We start from the raw sequence: 15,117 nt of genomic DNA on the forward strand, positions 1-15,117 counted from the left end.
GGCTGCCCCGCTGAGCATCACTGCGGGGGGGGGGGGGCCCCGGGGGGGGGGGCGCGGGGGGGTGGGGGGGGGGGCCGGCGTGCCCCGTGGCTGCCCCGGGGTCCCCAGCATCACTGCGGGGGGGTGCCCCCGCTTGGCACCGCCCCGGCTGGGGGTCCCCAGCGGGGAGCGGCCGGCAGCAGCTCCGTGACAGGGAGGACGGCTGGGCTGGGCTGGAGCAGGCAGGGGCGGCCGGCTGGTGAGGTGGGTTGGCTGGGGCTGCATTTTCAGGCTGGGTGCTGTGGGTGGGTGCTGCCGGTTGGGGTGCTTGGGGCTGCGGCTGCCCCAGTCTGGCCCCTGACTTTGCTTGCAGAAAGTTTCAATAACAGCATGAGAAATAACCCCTAAAAATGCCTTTCAGCCAGCATTTGAGGAGGGGGCTGTTCGCTCTGAACTTTCCCGGCAAAGCCTAGGCTGGAGCAAGAGTCTGGCCCATCCTCACTGGGGGCTCGGCCGCATCCTGCTGATGCTGGCCATGGGGACGGTGCTGCTGAGTCTTGGCATCTCTGCATGCCGAGCAGAGGGAGATAACCCACCCCGGCAGAAGTGGGATGCTGTTGCCAACCACACAAGCTCCCTTTGCTGCAGCGTAAACTTTTTTTTTTTTTTTAATTCTCCCTTTCCTCCCGCCCGTCCCTCCTCCTCCTCCGTGCTTCCAAATGGGCAAGTACCACGTTTTCAGCATCCCTCTGATACCCTGGGGCTCCCCCGGCATGGCAGCCCCAGCCCCGGCTGGCGGGATGCTGTCGTCTGGCAGCAAAACAGCTCCGAGCCGCGCTGCCCGCTGGCTTTCCAGTGGGTTGTGCCAGGATTTGGGGGTAACAGGCCAGGAGAAACGCCTTTGAAGTCAAAGAGGAATTTTGCACCTCATCCTGTGAATGCTTTCTCTGCTTGTTGAAGAGGAGGGGTTTTTATTTTCTCTCCTCTCTTGGTTTTAAAAGCTGAAGTGTTTTTGGAAATCCAGCTGAAAATTGCTGGTTTGACAGATGGCTGGCTGCTTTCCTCTGGTTTTTGTTTTTGTTTTTTTTTTTTTTTTTAACTTGGCATCTCTGCTGCGGGGATTGATTTGACACCCGTCTTCATGAGCGCTTGGAGCAGGTTGGTGCTGTGTCCGTGCCAGGAGAGCATCCTCGGAGAGTGGGGCCGGCGCTGAGCACCCCGTGGGGAAGCCCAGACGTCTCAGGCCCTGGGGCTGGCCAGGTCCATGTGCAGCAGCCATCCCCAAGTTGGCATGGTGCTGGGGGCGATGTGCCAAGCTCGTTTTGGTGCCCACCAGCTCCTGTGGCACAGGCACCGAGTGCCTTTCTCCTGCACCGTCTTGCTTGTCGGCGCAAGCAGCCGCTGGGCAAAAATGTGCTGTGAACCTCTGTCAGGATGAATTGGGCTCACCTCTCAGAAAAAAACAAAACAAAAAAGGAAGAAAAGTTCACCGTAATACATAACTGATGTTGTGGCATCTCGGTACTCCCGGCACCTCTGCCTCGCTGCTGCCTGGGAGCCGGTGGCCCCGTCCTGCGTGGCCCCGTGGGTCACACTCTCTGCCCCGTCCCCGGAGCAACCCGGCTGCTTCAGCCCTTTGGGTTTATGGCCTTGGCAAGGGGCCTTTTTGCTTGAGTTCAGTTGCAACACCCCCCTCGCTGGTCCCCTCAGTGTCCCCCGGGCCGGGCTGGGCTCCGGCGCACCCATGGGTGCTGCTCCTCGTCAGCAGGCGGTGCCGAAGGGGGGCCCGGCTGGGGCGGGCATGGCCACAGCGGTTAAGCCCTCCCGGCGATGCTTCCTTCCTCATTACTTTCCTGTCGTTAACCCACCGATTTCGCTGCAAATGCCGTTGATTTGCTGCAAGCGTTTTCCAGGGCGATTAATGGGAGACAGGGCTGGCAGGGTGCTGCCCAGCTGGCCTGGGCTCTCGGGGGTGTGATGAAGCGGGGTCTCGGTGCTCAAGGGTCCTGTGCCACTTCACAATATCCGTTTTCCTGACCCCTTCCCATGTTTCCTTTGGCAGCGGATGCGGGGCCTGCAGGGGACTTGCCCCAGGGCAGCACCGGACTCCCCCCTTTCCCCGCCAGCGGGGAGGCTCAGGGAGGCAGGAGGTGGCATCCTGCGCTCCCCCGTGCTTCTCTCCAGCTGCAGAGCTGTTGGGGAAAAAAAAAATGCATTAAATAACCCATGTGCTGCTTTTTCCCCACGAACGCTTGGATTTGCCATCAGGCTGCTCTGGAGGGCGCGGGGGGGGGTTTATCACCCTGCCTGCGGCTCTGGGCTTGCCTGGAAGCCCCAGCAGCTGCGGATGGGGAGAAGCAGGTTTTCCCCTTCCTTTTTTTTAATAAAAAACCCCCACCTTTCAACACTTTAATTTTTAACTCTTACACTGGGGGATCTGCAGCGCACCCCATCGCTCAGCCCGCCAAGGCAGCTGGTCGGGCTGACGCCCATCATGCCCCTTCGGGGGTCCGGGGCACACGGTGGGGGGAGGCAGCACCAGCGGCCACCCTTGCTGCTCTAATGAGGCTTTCCCTCTAATTAATATTCCCCAGCAAAGCCGGTGCTGGTTCTGGGTCTCTCGGCTTTTATCTCCGTTGGCATTGATGTGACATCAATGGGAGCCGGGGCTTTGAAAGCTGTTTGTTATTTGCAATGTTGCATCTGCGGGAGAGGGAAGATGGAGAGGGGCGTCCCCAAGCCCAGGTCCAACCCTGCTTCGGTGCCTATCCCCCCCCTCGAGGCACACGTGGGGGTGCAATTCAGCCATCCCTGTTTCCAGCCCCTCGGAGAAGGTACGTTGGGCAAAATAATGAGGTTTCTGCACCCGGTTGCTTCCCTCATGGGTGCCTGGGCATGGGTGCCCAGTTCACACCCGAGCACGCAACTAATTCATGTGTGAGCACCCAGTTAGGTCACGCCTGAGCACCCCATTGCACCGTGCTTGGGTGGCCAATTAGTCAACACCTGAGCACCCAATTAGTCAACACCTGAGCACCTGCTCACGCCTGAGTGGCCGATTACCTCCTGCCTGAGGGTAATTTTGGGCATAAATGGGCAGGTTTTGGTAGCTGGGGGCTATAGTGGTGCCGATGAGGGAGGAGGTTGGGAAGGGCTAGGTGCTGGTCATGGCTGCTCTGGAAGTGATGGAAAAGCCCCATGGCACCCCAAAACATTGAGGGAGCCTGCAGCACCCCAGTGCAGGCAGTCCTAGGGAAGGGCAGGGGCAAGGAGGGCAGGAGATGTGGGGCTGGAGCCCCGCTGGTGCGAGGAGTCCCTCCGTGCCTGTCCCGTGCCGTCAAGCCCAGTTACTCCAACATTCACCCAAAGGGAATTTGCAGCCGGCGAGCTGGCATGGTGAGTCCCCTGAGTCGCAGCCTCCTCCCTGGGGCATTTTGGGGAGCCCACTGGGGTCCCTTTGCACGGGGTGGCAGGTGGGGGGCTCGTGTTGGGTCGCAGCTGCCCTCCTCCGGCATCCTGCTGGAGCGTCCGCAGGCAGCAGCGGGGGCTGGCACGTGAGCCGGCCCCGCTTCCCCCTCCCCACCCCGGCGTTTGCGTTGCACAGATGTTCACGCCATCCAGCTCCAGTAATTCCAATATTCCTGACAAGTGAATTTGCAGCTGAAGCCGGCCAACATTTGCTCAAAATGTGCTTTTTTTTTTTTTTTCTTTTTAAACTGACTTTCCATGCGGAGCGGTGCCAGGGACCAGGGGGGCAGCGCCAGACCATGGTGTGGGGGCTCTGTAGGGGGGCCCCGCTTGGCTCGGCCACTGCCTCAGTTTCCCTTCCTGTGAAAGTGTGTCCTGGCCATTCCTGTCCAAACCATCCGCCACCCCCGCGTGGCCCTGGAGCGTGTGCCCTGCTCGGCCTCTCTCAGAGCCACCATGTGCTCCAGCTCCTCTTTTGCCAGGATAAATTGGGGACCCCAAATGCTGCATTTCAGGGCAGTGTCCCCCCAAAGCGGGGAGCAGGGGGACCCCAGAGACAAGCCACACCTTGCAAGTGGGTTGGTGTTGGGATGCTGCCGGGTGCAGTGAGCAGTCAGCGTGATGAGGATGTGGGATGGGGATGCTGCCTGCCTCCCTCCCCAGAGGGAGAAAACACAAGTGGGGCGCAGCCAAGCCGTTTAACGTGGGGTTTTTACCGGGCAGAGAGGGGCAGACACGCTCCAGGGGCCGTGCAGGAAATTCACTGCTGTCCCCAGGCCGGCTGCCACTGCCAGGCACACGTGCTAGGGCGTTTTGGGGACCATCATCCCCACATGATGCTCAGCCACTCCAAACAGGTGCTGCAGCTGCAGACCGATGCCTTTAACCAGTTTTAACCCTTGGAGATGTCCCCCTTCCGCCTGGCAGCGCTGCAGCAATCTCATCCACTTCTCATGGGACTGTCAACCTTGGCCACCGCTGGGAAGGATGGGAAGGGATGGCTGGAGGCCCTGCAGCGCCCGCGGCGTGGCAGGAGGCCATCTGCGCTTATTAAGGGTTATGCAATAGACACTTGGCCATTACACGGCTATTAATCCTCCTTTAATATGGTTTTGGTATTTACTGACCATGGTAACTATTGCATTAAATTGAAATTAAATGTGTATTTTGGAGGCTTTACAGAAGGGCGGAGGAGGACACACGTTAGTGGGTGCCTGGGTGGGATGGGGGGTTTTGGGGGTGCACAGAGGGACCAGGACCGCAGTGGGTCCCACGCAGCCTCATCACTAGCATGGGGATGTCCCCCAGGTGCTGTGCCAGGCTGTCAGTCCAGGTGAGGTGCCGGTGGCATCTCCGGTGCCTTCGGCGCTTTGTGAGCTGCTGAATTAGCGGTGAGAGATGCTGAGGGCTCCCTGGGAGCCTCGGCTGCTAATCAAAGGGGAACAGGCTCCACTTTTCATCTGGGGTTTTATACACAGCTCCAGTGGGGCGGAGGCTGCTCTTCTCCCCATAGCTGGCTGGATTTGGGGTTAACCCTTCGTGTGCTGCAGCCTGGCAGGAGCATGTAGCGACGCTTCATTGTATCAGCTAAGGCTGAAACCCACATCAGGGACCCCAGGGCTTGGGGAAAGCAGGAGCCGGGCAGTGATGCCCAGGTTTTTGGGGCCAAGTCTCCTGCTGGAATAGCAGGATGGGGCCCCCACCCACAGGAGCTGGGTTTCTGTCTGCAGCATGGCTGTCCTGAGGCCACTTCCCCTGGTGCCTCGGGGCTGATGCCCGCTGGCTTGCTTGGGGGCCTTGCCCACAGACGATGAACCTGCACGTCCCTGCCTGACCCAGCACTCTCCTCCTGTCCCTGACACCCGTGAATCTGGGACAGGCAGAGCCAGGCTCGCTGCCATTATCCATGGATTAAAGGCAGCTAATTTAGTTTGCCTTATGGAGGCTAAATTGGATCGATATGTTGGGGTGAAGCACATAAAAGAGGAATCGATAGGTGTTCAGAAATGCAGGAGATGGGCTGTATAGCTCTATGCGGTGATGCTTTTGGGGCCAGGGTAGTGGCGATGCCTGAGTGGTGCAGAGAGGTGGAGACGTGGGAGCTGGTGGCAGGCGATCCCTCGGGCGATGCACACCAGCAAAGCAGAAATGCAACTCAGCACAAGGCTTTCATCAGGTTTTTGCAGCTCAGCAGACTGGAGGCTGCCGTGACAGGCGCGAGCTACGGCTCTGCGGAATTTGCGACATGGGTTTGACAGCCAGCCCCCACCCGTGCCGGCATGCTCGCCCCTGCACTTGCCGGGAACGTCACGGCCGCAAGGAAACTGGTTTGAGGTTCAACCAGAATTTGGGCAGAAGCTGACTTTGGCCGTCTGCAAGGTGTGCACCAGCCAGGCATCCTCACAACAGGATGCTCGTTGGTGTAAACTGGGGATGTCCCAGTGGCCCCCCAGGGTTCCTGAGCCCCTGCGGCCACCAGCAAGGGCTCGGTCTGTCTCCCTTGTGCTGCCTTCTGGCAGGGCAGCGCGGCGGGAGGCAGGGTCCTTTTTCATAGCTGACAGTCCATGAATATTTATAGCAGCGTATTAAAAATGTCCACCGCATCCCAAATTAGTCACGGGGCCCTGGATAGACTCGGGGTGCTGGGTACGGTGGCACTGACGTCACCCCCGATCCACGGTCAGATGGTGGTTGTGTGGCCCCACAGCCGGGGTGTGATGGAGCCGGGGGTCCCCGTCCCTCCAGGACTGCGTGAGCAGCTCCCAGGTCCTGCCTTTGGATCAGACCCTGCTCCCACATGCGACTCCCTCGTCCCTCCCAGGCGTCTGCTTGGGATGCTGGCAGCACCAGGCTTTCTACCCCTCTCGGCACCTCTTCCTCGCCATCTCCTGCTTTAAAACTCAGGTTTCTGTGGCTGTGACTGATGTCTCCATCAGTTGCTGAGGGGTGCGGGAGCTGCTCCCCCCGCCGCGTGCCAGGGATGCTGGCTGCCTCTGGGATGTGCAAAGCGTGGCCAGCACAGATGTGTTTATCTCCCAGAAAAGCAGGCAAGAAAGGGAATCGGTGTTTTGGTGAACGACTGGAAATTAAAGGGGGAGAAGAAGGGGACAAAGCTATTTCCCAGCTCCTAAGGGGTTGGCAGGGATAACAGAGAAAAGAGCAAAATCTAATTTAGAAACAGTCTACAAGGACGAAAGTGCTGGACGGGGACCTGGTTGTACCAAAAAGCCTTAGCCCGAGCGTCGATGGAGGATTGCACTGCAAGCCCACGGGGGCTGGATGTGTCCCAGCAGCCTGGCCCGAGCTGGGGGCAAGAGCGGGTCTCCCCATGGTGTTTGGGGACCCATGGGAAGGCTGGGCCGGGGGCTAAGCTCTGGCAGGGGAAGGTCTCTGGCTTTGCTTTCTTGCTCTGTAGCTCCTCATTGCTCTGAATGCTCTCCACCCCGGCCCTGGCCAGGGACCTGTGTGTTCCCAGCAGAGGCTTGTTTCACCTGGAATGGATCGCCAGAGCTGGGCAGTCAGCCTCCGGTAGCAGACACCACACTGGGAAATGCTGGTATTTTTATTAGTAGTAGTATTATCAATAATAAGCCTGCTTGCAACGGGGGTGTCGGTAGCATGGCCGAGAGCTCAGCCCCCGCTCTGAGCACACTCTGCAAGCTGCTGTCCTGGTCACGAGGAATTAAAACCCCACTTGCTGAGGCTGAGCGCTGACGAGGATGGTCCGATGCCGGGGGTCAGAGCCTGCACCGGTGGGGTCTGTGGGCTGGGGGATGTGGCTGCCAGGCACCCCCGGGCAGCTCTATGCACCCCTGGCACGAGGGGGCTCAGCCCCACAGGAGGGTTCATCGGGTCGGGGACCTCCCATCAGCAGGTTTATGGGGATGGGACAGGCTGGGGAAAAGTTTCCCTCCTCTCCCCGTGGAAAACATGATCCCCACAGGTCAGGCATCCCTGCAGGTCCAGGGATCCCATGGACCCTCTCCCTGCAGGTGTGGGATTCCTGGAGATCCGGGATCCCCGCCAGCACGGGCAGGACGCCTGCCCCACGGGCCTGGACTTGGCTGATCACTCCGTGGGAGCAGAGTCAGAAGCAGGAGGAAGGGATTCTGCTCATAGAATCATAGAATCATAGAATCATTGAGGTTGGAAAAGACCTCTAAGATCATCGAGTCCAATCGTCAACCCAACACCCCCAGGCCCACTAAACCATGTCTCTAAGTGCCTCATCTACTTGTCTTTTAAATACCTCCAGGAATGAACCTCAGAAAAGTCATAATTTAAATTTAATTTAAATTTCTATTATTTTTTCCTTCTGTATTACTGTTTTCTTCACTAAAAGGCATGTTTTTCACCTGTTGGCAAAACAAGGATCTTTCCACACGCAGCTCCGGGGCGGGCCAGCGCTGGTGAGGGGCTCGGTGAGGGGACAGCCGGGAGTGAGGCAGAGCAAAAGGAGGTAGGAGACAAAATTAGGAGGAAATCAGGCTGGAAATGTGCCCCAGGGAGGGAAAGCTCTGCATGTGGCTGTGGCACGGCTGGGTTAGCCCAGGCCGGTGCGGAGCAGGGTGTCGGAGTCCCCATCCCCGCACTGCTTTGGCAGAGCCCGTGCGCCCCTCACCCGTGCTCGGAGCCCTCCACCTAAACGGGAGCGGGGCAGGGCGGGCAGCAGGGACTTGGGGTCCTTTGAGACTTGCAAAGCTGAGAAGCGCGGGCAAAAAACCCTCTGGGAAGCTGCTGTTCTCTCTCCACGCCTCCTCCCTGTCTCTCTGCCTCTCTGCCCTTTTGCTCTGGTCTCCCTCATCACACACTAATGATAGTCCTGGTTACTGCCACTAATGAAGGGCCGCGGCTTTGATCGCCGGGACAGATCCTGTGCTCGTCTCTGGCCGAGTTCCTTGCAGCATTAATGAAGCCCTAATGATCTCCTGGGGCAGCCAAGGGGAAGAGCTGCGGTGGGGCGGGGGGGTCCTGCAGCTCCCCCGGAGGGGTACAGCACCCGGGCTCCTCCTGAGCCGCATCTCCATGGCAACGCCGAGGGATGCTCCTGCGGGATGCTCTTGCAAGGCCAGCGAGGGGAATCCCAGCATCCTGGGGGCTTCGGCACTGCGCAGAGTCGGGGAGAAAACACCTGTCTGGACTGGGAGCACGGCTGTCCGTCTGTCTGTCCGCCCACAGCAATATCCCTGCGGATATTGCGCAGAGGCGCTGCTTGATCTCGGCCCCGGCAGCAGCCACTTAAAGCCCACGTCCGCACGGCCTCCCCCGCTCCCCAGCCTCGCCGGTGATGACGAGCGTCTCCCAGAGCAAATAATTACAGAATTAACCCCACAATCCTTTCAGTCCCTAATTTTTCCGGCCCTGACCGCATCCTTAGCTTAGCTTCAGCGAGCAGAGGGATAGAAATCTCCAGCCATTTCCATAGCACGGCACCAGCGCAGCGTTTGGCCCCGAATATATATTTCTCTGTAACATCTGTCTTTCCTGTAGTTTTTATTACTAGACACATTTGTATTAAAGTAAGCACAGCCCAGGAGCGGGGGTCTCGGGGGTCCTTGTGACATGTCGGGACCAGTGGGGAAGCTGGGATGTCTGGGGCTGCTTCGCATGAAGGCACGGGGTGGTTTGGGATTTCTCAGGGCAAAAATCAGCCCTGCAGAGGAAATGCAGAGCTGTGCCGGTGCTCGCTGGCAGGTCGCTGCGGGACGGTGGTGCCTTTGGTGGGGCTGCCCTCTTCTCCCAGAGTTGTCACCCTTGTCCCCCCAGGCTGTGCATGGGGAGCTCAGACTGCTCCCCTTCATTTGTTGCCGTTTATCTATAATTTAGCATGGTTTTTACTTATATTCTAATTGAGTTTCATGTGTCACAGTGTGTCTCAAACAGAAAATATAAATATTTAACAACCTCCACTGGTAATAAAGATTCACATTTGCCTCATTCTGGTTCCCAGTACATGAATATTCTGCACCACGCTTCGCGGGTATTAACTTCATTCAGATTTCTCCCCGGTTATGCAATATAATGGTAACGACAGATAGAAGCCAGATCTTAAAAAAAAAAATAATCAGAACCAACAACAACAAACCAGTTTGATTTCATTAACTCCCCTCCGTTGGTTAGGGGAGCACTAATATGATTCCTTTCATTGCTGGCTCCTCCGTGCGTGCAAGCGCCATGTGCCCGCTCCGGCAGCGCTGTGGGTGGGAGCTGCCCCAGTCACACCAGTACGGGAGAGAACTGGGGCACGGGAAGGGCAGGGGCAGCTGCGGGGGGGGCAGGAGGCATCTGAAGCTCGGGTCTTGCAGGACAAGGGCTGAATGGAGCCTGGTTTGGACTGACATAAAGCCGGGATCGCGTCCCCGCTGTGCTGCCACTTGGGCAGGGATGCAGGTGGGGTTGGACGTGAGGTAAAGCATCACTGGTCCCCGCCTGCCTGGGCTGGGGCAGGGCTGTCACAGCCGGGTGCTCGGACGGTGAAATGGGCTGGGGCCACAGCGGGAGGAAGCCCCGGGTGATTTTTGGGTGGTGGCTGCTGCCCGTGCGGACAAGGCGGGTCTGTCCCAAGCTAGCGGGACGAAGCTCGGGTCTTGCAGGACAAGGGCTGAATGGAGCCTGGTTTGGACTGACATAAAGCCGGGATCGCGTCCCCGCTGTGCTGCCACTTGGGCAGGGATGCAGGTGGGGTTGGACGTGAGGTAAAGCATCACTGGTCCCTGCCTGCCTGGGCTGGGGCAGGGCTGTCACAGCCGGGTGCTCGGACGGTGAAATGGGCTGGGGCCACAGCGGGAGGAAGCCCCGGGTGATTTTTGGGTGGTGGCTGCTGCCCGTGAGGACAAGCTGGGGCTGTCCCAAGCTAGCGGGACCCGGGCACTGCGGGAGAGCGGCTCTTGGGGCAGGTCTTGGGACTTGCCGTGCTGGGAGTGACCGAGCACCACAGCCAGGTCTGGTGCGCCGAGGGATGCCCAGGTCTGTCCAGGGGGAGATGAAGCCATTTGGGCCACAGCTGGGTCTGGGCTTTCCACTGAAACAACCCCCAAACTGCATTTTGTACCATTATGAATGTTTTAAGGCAGGGCCAGTCTTCTTGAGCATGTCGGCTCTGGCATGGCAGGAGCAGCGGCAAAGTGGAGACGGGATGGGCTTCAAGCCTGACAGCGCCCTGCACTTTGCTGTGGGGCTGCTGGGAGGTCGGCACGGGGCAGCTGCTGGTCCCTCACCCCCATCCTCGTGTGGTCTGTGGACTCGGGCTGCTCCTTGGAGAGCTCCCGCGGAAAAGGCTGGAGCTGCGAGCTGCTCAAAGGCTGCCCTGCAGTCGCCAAACCCACTTGGTACCCTGAGAAAAGGGAGGACAGGGGGACACACTGGGCTGGTACCAGCGTGCAGAGCACAGGCAGTGGCAGGGGGCTGGCACTGGGCTCCCTTGGTGTTATGGGGCTTCGCAGCACTGTGCTCCCTTCTCCAGCCCGGCACACATCCCCTGGGCTCCCTGCACCCCACAGGGCAGCCAGATCCCTGCTGGCTCTGCCCTCCTCCCACGCCGGCAGCCCTGACCCGCTGGATCCAGCACCTCTTGCACGCGTGAATCTCATTTCAGCCCCATGCAGCTCCGGCCGTGTGCGCTCACGAGGGCTGGGCAGCCCCAAACTCCTTCTTTTTTGCCCCATTCAGGTGGTGACCCTTGCAGCCCACGGTGCCACTGGCCAGGTTAAAACCCCAGTGGCAAGCTGCTCGTGTTCCCTGGGGATTCATTAAGGCAACCACGATTCATGCCGGAGGAAGTCCACGGATGGGCTGCATGGCTCAGCTAAACGGTGTTGAACTGGCTAAAAGCACCCCGGTACCACCAGCACCTCCCCACCATCACGGCGAGGAGCGGCTGGAGCCGGCGCAGAGGAGGGGACCACATTGAGCAGCCGGCACGTGGCTCACACCCGGGGCTTGCCAGGGCCGCCGTGCTGCTCTGCCACCTCTCGTGCCGCGTCCCTTGCTTGCATCTCGCACGTCCACATGCGCACGCCTTGCTCGCACGTGGGCTCGCCGGCACGGCTCGCTGGATGCTGTCTCTTGGCGGGGCTGGGCTCGACAGCGAGCTGTTGCCTGGGTTCCCGTATATCATGAAGATGTTGCAAGCTGCTGAAAATTCAAAGTGCTGTTTTAATTATGTGCTGTGAGGAAAGCAGCCTGAATCTTGGAAGGAGGCTAATGACGGGACTGCCAGGATATTTTCAGTGGCAGAAACCCAGAATACATCCCAATGTATCTTTAAAAGGGAAAAATGTCAGGTTTGTCTATGAAATAATAACTAATAACCTATAAACAATGACATCACTGTCCACCTCGCTGCTGGGGAAGTGATTTAGAGATGCCTTGCCTATGTGAAACGGGAACATCTGCTCTCTGCTGGAAAGAGGAGGAAGATCTCCTCATCAGCATTAAATTTAAATGAGCCAGTCCTCATTTGCACACTTCTGTCATGCTCCGGCTCCTGCAAGAGGGTGACTGGGGAACGCAGTTTTCGGCAAAGGTTCAGCAAGCCGGTTCTTCCTCCCTGGCTTTCTAAAAGTGTGAAAAACAGACTTTTCTGTCCAAGAAGGCTCCCCTGGGCACGGACCGACCCGTCGCAGCCCCACGAGCAGCCAGGTGGGATTGGGTCTCCCCCTGCCCCAGCACTTCGTGCTCAGCATCTCCTCCTGGCAGGGCCACCCATGCCCCATTTCACGCGGGAGGGCGAGGACAAAGTATGCCCCCGTGTCCCCACGGGTGTGACAGAGAAGCCCTGCACTCTCAGTGATTTAGAAATTGCTTTAGGGCTAAATGAGGCCAGGGTGAGCCCACCCCAGCATCTTGCAGTGGGTACCCACACACCCCAGCCCGAGAACCACCGTGGCACGTCGGCAGCACCCGTGGCTGCCCCACTCTTCATCAGCCACCTGCATCGCAAGCTGCCAGCAGGCTTCGGCGTGCTCCACATTATTTTTAATTATATTTTACTTTAAAGGGCCATTAGTTACAAAGATTTCTCAGCAGAGGCCTTAAAAAAAAAAAGAAGGAAAGGGGTAAAAAAAAAAGCCCTTTCCACATCAAGGGTTGCGATGGGTGAGCTGGAATATGAATAATGATTGAGAGGGGTTAAGCAGTGATGGAGCAAAATTTGGGGTGCAGAAGGCCCAGTGGCACTCAGGGGTGCCCCCATCTCATGGCCAAGTTCACCTGCGGGTGCAGAGCCCCCTCCCCAGAGGAAGGGCAGCCATCCCATCCATCCCATCCATCCCAGCTGTCCCAGCCCGCAGCCGCCAGCTTGGGGCAGCGCTTGCCACTGGGCTCCCGCTCGAGTCCTGCTGTGGTCAGTGGGGTGGAGGGCAGAAGCTCTTGCTCATGACCCAGCATGCTGATGGCTTGGCAGCGTCTCCCCTCCCTCCGCAGACCCTAAGTTAAGGCCCCGCGCTCCCTCCTGTCCTGACCCCAATCCTCTCGGTCCCCCCGAAGGCTGTTTCTCCGTCCCCCTGCCCTCGCTGCTATTCATCGCTCCTTGGGAGAGCAGGAGACATTTATGCCACATCAGTCGGTCCTTGCTATCAGTGCCACGTGCTCATTTAATATTTGTTTATTTTAAAACCATTTGGGTCATTTGCTCCCCAGCTGGCGGGGGAAACCGCAGTTTCAGGACAGGGGAAGGGGTGCGGGGGGTGCATTGCCCCCCCAGACCTGCCACCCGGGGCTGGGAACTGGGGGACAGCGTCAGCCTCTTTGGGGTGGGATGGTGACCCCCCTTCCTCATGGCAGCACAGCCCTTGCAAGGGGGTTTAATGAGTTTGACCTCCACGACACGAGGCTCAGCTGGGGCCATTGCAGCCTGGCCACTGCGTGGCAGGGAGTTGGCCGGAAAAACCTTTACTAGGGCAAATTTTGGTTAATCCTTTTTGTATGGTTTGCTCATGCCCAGCCACCAGACAGAGCTGCTGTCCTCTCCATGCCCTCTCCTCCTCCCACATCCACCTTTTCTCAATTAGCGCTTGCTCAGCAGGTGCCAATCATCACTCCAGCTCCTGCCTCCCCCCCCCCCCCCTCCGCTAGCCCCTGGGGCAGGAGGTTGCCTGAAGGTGCTGCTGCAGCTCTTGAGTGAAGGTGTTCTCTGGCTGGAGCTCCTGAGCGCTCAGGTAAGAGCCCAGGCAAAATTGTCGTGGTGAGACCTCTTGTTGGTGTTGTGCACCTTGTGCTGGGGCAGGGGAGGTGGAGATGCCCTTAGGTGTCTCTGGCTGCTGTGAGTTCCTGGATGGAGAGCTGGGCGTTGCTTTTCTTGAGTCTGGAGTCACTTGGGAGGGCTGTGGGGTGACTTGTGGGTGTGCTGTTGTTGCTCAGAAGGTTTCCTTGCAAACCCGTGCGTGCTGTGAGCAAGGTTTCGGTGCCCTGACCCATGCCAAGGCCAGGGCTGAGCTCTGCAGCCCATCCTCTGCCTGGTGCGAGCCGAGTGTTCGCGTGGCTTTGCCCTTCCCCTTGCCTGATCTCTCAGCCCTCTTGGCTTTTTGGCACCTCCTACCACTCCTTCCTGGGGCTGCCCTGGGCTGTGGCGATGCCTTCCTGGCCTCACTGGGATGCTGGAAGCACTTGTAGCAGTGCCGGGGCCCAAGGCAGGCACGCTCTGGAGCACCGTGGGGTGCTTACCGGCATCCCGGTGCTCGGCAGCGCTCGGGGATCCGGGGCTCGGCAACAAGCGTCTCATTTCCCTCTTGTCTCTTCCTGTCAGACAAGATTTGAAGATTCAATTAGAGTGGGAGCCGCTGATAGCAGCGGTGCTGGCGTGCTGCTTGCGCCCTGTGCTCACGCTGCATGGGAACCAGATGAAAGCTGAAAGCAATGCAAGGGGGGTGAGGAGAGGAGGGTGTTTGGAAAGGGAGGCTCTTTGGCTGGCAAAAGAAAGAGGGAGAAAAAGGCAAGAAATGCAGATTTGGGGTGGGTTGAGGGATGGTTGGAGACTCAGGTTGTGCTCTAGCCCCTGGAGCTGCAGGCTGGTGCCCGCTCAGGAGAGGGGCTCCCAGGACAGCACCGGGCTGGGGCAGGGGAGACCTGCTCCGAAATTTCCCCGCGTGTGCTTGGCGGGGTGAGGCTGGGCATCAGGGCATGGCTTGCTCGCCCGAAACCTCATCCTGCAGAGCCGGGCCTCCAGGGCAGCGTCGAGAGTGAGCCGGGGCTGGGTGTCGGTGCCCAAGGGGAGAGCAAGGCAAAGCCTCCTGGCTGCATCAGATAGGGAGCTGCCTCGACCAAGCGGCAGAAGCAGAAGGCTGGATTTCAGTCGGGGTTTCTCCCCCCGCCCTTGAAAGCTGCGCTTTGTTTTGCACTAATGCTTCAGAGAGACATAGAACCGTTTGCTGAAACAGTGCAGCCTTCTGTGCGAAGCCTCGTGGCTGCTCGGCCGGGCGCAGGGACAAGGACAGGCTCCAGTCGGAGCCACGGTAAATGCGAGAGGGTATTAAATAGGGCCAAGGTCCAGTGCAGTGCTGGGTCCTTGCGTCCCATCCGGGGGAGCTGTCTTTGTGGGGCTGATGGGTCTTTGCTCCTTTTGAGGGTCAGAGCCAAGATCTGGCCACTAAAACACCCAATCTGCCCAACCAGGATAGTCTTGAAAGGACGATTTCTTCTCCTCTTGACATTTTCTGAAGGTAATAGCAGTTG

This window comes from Aptenodytes forsteri, unplaced genomic scaffold (genome assembly GCF_000699145.1).
Source record: "Aptenodytes forsteri isolate BGI_AS27 unplaced genomic scaffold, ASM69914v1 Scaffold563, whole genome shotgun sequence".
Taxonomy (NCBI): Eukaryota; Metazoa; Chordata; class Aves; order Sphenisciformes; family Spheniscidae; genus Aptenodytes; species Aptenodytes forsteri.